The sequence below is a fragment of the Mytilus trossulus genome, chromosome 4 (assembly GCF_036588685.1).
Source record: "Mytilus trossulus isolate FHL-02 chromosome 4, PNRI_Mtr1.1.1.hap1, whole genome shotgun sequence".
Taxonomy (NCBI): domain Eukaryota; kingdom Metazoa; phylum Mollusca; class Bivalvia; order Mytilida; family Mytilidae; genus Mytilus; species Mytilus trossulus.
Window position 1 is genome coordinate 89,702,567 of NC_086376.1, and position 3,967 is coordinate 89,706,533.

Sequence of the window (3,967 nt, forward strand, 5' to 3'; positions counted from 1 at the left end):
ATTAATGTTATATTTTACAAGACAATATCATTTAATTTTTAATTTTTTTTTTGTAATATATATTTTATTATTTTCATATCGTTTTCAAATCTAATCTACAAATAAAGATGCACAAACAAATTATTCTGCTATAAATCCTAAACATATAGTACTTATTACAAATTATAATATACAAAGTCAGTAACAGAATACAGAATACATTTGCATTGGGCTCTATTTCTTAATAATATTATCAATGTTTGACCAATATCATTTAATAGTTGCAGAATTTGCATAACACATACATTATACAAAAAACTGTGTACAATGTGATTTCAAACTGTTTCTATCTTAATCAAGTTATTAAAGAACATTATTGAAGCAAAAACGGTTGATTTTGAATTTGTTTCATTTACTCATTATTATAAAATCAACTCGGACCGTCTATAATGACAAATGTTATGTTTGTCATGTATATGGCGTACTTTTAACTCAGTGCTTTTTTTTTATTCTAATGTAAATGAGATACTTGCTATTTGATTTGACTTTATAGTTTCATCAATATTCTCAAAATTGTCGGTAAAACTTAAAAAAGACTTTTTTTTATTTTTCATTCAATTATTTAGTTCATCAAAATCCTAATTTTATACATATTCTAAGTTATCATTATACACACGTTTCTGTGTGTGTTACATTTTAGTGTTGTGTCGTTGTTCTCTTATATTTAATGCGTTTTCCTCGGTTTTAGTGTGTCACCCCGAGTTTGTTTATTGTCCATGGATTTATGAGTTTTGAACAGCGGTATATTACTGTTGCCTTTATAGACTGTCCGAGTTGACTTTGTAGATGGTCAGAGTTGACTCATTGATCTTCTAAGTTGTTTTAATAGACGGTTCGAGTTACTAGTATCTTTTTTGTAGACGGTCCGAGCAGTTTACAGGCTTACTTGTCTTGTACCTACTAAACATTTTTTTTTGAACCAATAGTCCACAGCCGTGTCCTAAACTATAACTTGCAAATACTTTTTATTCGAAAAAGTTTATTTTGAATGATGTCAAAAACGTTTGTTATATGCCCGACAGAAAGTTATACTTTGGATTGCGCGTCGTAACTGTTTAAAAGAATTTTGGACTTTTATTAAGGAATCGAATAACAATTAATCTTTAAATTAAATTTTACCTAATTTAGTCAATCCAAATATACGAAGATAGAAATTTTCAATTATATTTTGATATTAATTACATACCAGTAGCTATGCCTATCTAGAAAGAGTATAACTAGCAAAAGTACCCGAACGTACAATGTAGTAACTGCTATTTAATGTTAGTTTTTAAAGGTCTAACATTGCTTTACGATCCAAAAAATGATAAATTTTACATAAAATTGTAAATAACATAGGGTCACATCGTGTGTATAGTACAATACAACCTACAAAATTGTTTGTAGACAAATGTATCAATATCAAATTTATTACAAGCAGACAATATAATGTTAAACGCCAATGCGATTGCAGTCCTTATAAAACACTAACACTAAGAATATTTGCGTAATTCTTGAGAGTTCCTGTTCAATATATTTACATTTTGTTTAGCTTTTCTGTCGTTAAAAACTTAATGCATTATATGTCTATTTGTAATGAATCATGTTCAATTCACCATTTTCTACATAAAAAATGTGTGTTCTAAGTCAGGAATATGACAGTTTTTATCAATTCGTTTGATGTGTTTGATGTGTTTGATTTTTGCCATTTGATTAGAGACTTTTAGTTTTGAATTTTTCTCGGTGTTCAGTATTTTTGTGATTTTACTTCTGTTTATAATGTGTCGTCATACAACGTCCGTCTGAACAAAACTTCGGATTTTTCATGTATTGATACATTCCTGTGGAAATTAAAGCAATGCATTGCTTTAAAAAGTAAACAAAACAAAAAAGAAAAAAGTGTAAACAAAGGAGTATATACAATATGAACCAAAAGTTATAAAAAACTAAGTTTACCTAATAACCTAAAGCAGTACCGGAACTATATCATGTCTATAAATATATATATATGCATTTTGCATTTACAAAATAACCCCATAGCACAATCCGTTAACAAGACCATCGTAATTACATTTTTAAGTTTGCTCAAACTTATCTTTACAATAGAATTTCTTCGAGTCAATGTTCTTCCGAAATTACAAGTAAATCAGCAAATAGATATCTATAATTTTATTATAATTATCACAACGCCCGTTCTGCGATATTGCATGTATCACCTTTCTCCAGAAAATGTCCTAACCAATTAGCTAAGACTGTGAATGTCCCTACGCCCTCACCTTTACAATGTTATTAGCTGCTAATGTTTGTCGTACGTATCCTGGAAATCTTGTCGACTTTCATAATTGCATCAACCACTTATCTACATTTAATCTTTCCATATCTAATTGGTAGACATGAATAAATGATATGTTTGCGAAAAATAACAAGTTAACAAAGTTCATTTGGCACAAGGTAATGAAGAAAAATAAGTAAATGAGTTTTACGACATTGTGAGTGGTAAAGAGGATTCTAGATTGATAAGAAGTGGTGCTTGATTATGACCATGGTCTTTATATCAAGCTATCAATATGTTTAGTATTACCATCTTCGACTCATGTCAATATGACCTTTTATACTAAGTTGTTCTTGAGAGATTTGAATTTTCAGATCAGTAATCGGATCTTATAATATTATTCCTGAAGCTTTACAAGACCCAGGTGGAGTTCTATGTTTTACAAGCCGATACCCCTACTAACAGTAACAAAGAAAATGTTTTTGTGTATCCAAATACAATATATTTTTTTAAGACTGGTTAAAATGGTTAATTAAATCAAATATATTTTACCCCTGTTTACGGTCGACTGTACCATTATCGGCATATAACATTTTCTAGATCACTTCCTACAGTTGGAATGCTAGGCATTTTTCACACGTTTTTATTCCAATGCTTTAAAAATAAACCATTGACATCTACGGGGGGATCATGCGTGTGTCTCGGGCACATTGTTATCTTAAAGGAAGTCTTACATTAACTTTGTCATAATTTAATTACTTCAGAGTGAAGTGCAGGAGCATCACTTTGTCAAGGACGAAAATGAATGATTTTTTGATTTTACATATCTCTATAAAAGTCGCTCCTCACTATCCTACCTGTCGATACATGTATTTTTTGGATTGCACAAGTCATGTCTTCTCTGACTGTTCATGATGTTAAAATACTAATCCCTGTGATGTGTTTTGGTTAATTTTAGTCTTTGATGCATGATTTTTTATTATTAATTGTTTTTAACTGCGAGTACTCATAAATCGCATTTTCTTGTTAATTCTACCTGTTATAATGCTTTTTTTTATTTCATATTTATATGGATCTTGTCTATATACCAGTTTCGATTATTTGGAGTATCTTCAAATTTTTAAATCTTATTACTACATTTGTATAAACTTCAACATTTACCTACATTATTAAAACCGTTTTTTTTTCTAAAGTGAATATTTTCGAAGGATTAAATATTTCGCAGTGGTGTCTTGCTTTGGCTTTGTTTGGACTTGTTTGTTTGCTTTTTGGCATTGAATGTTTTATTTTATTTTATTAACTGTGCATTTTTATCTATATATCGCCGATCAAATTTATTCGTTCATAGTGTATTAATTTACGTTTTTTGATTACGATAAGCCTGTCAATCGATATGTTATCGTGTGGTTTTCAATGTTGTGATGTAATGCTATTGTTTCAGAAAAAGGTAGAAGGTTTGGATTCATTAAAACGTTTAATCCCGCAGCAAGTTGTTGTACCTGTCCTAAGTCAGGAATCTGATGTACAGTAGTTTGTCTTTGTAATTTTTACGTGTTTCTTGTTTCTGTTTTTTTTTATATAGATTAGACAGTTGGTTTTCCCGTTTGAATGATTTTACACTAGCAATTTTGGGGCCCTTCACAGCCCTTTAAAGCTTCTTGTTCGGTGTGAGACATG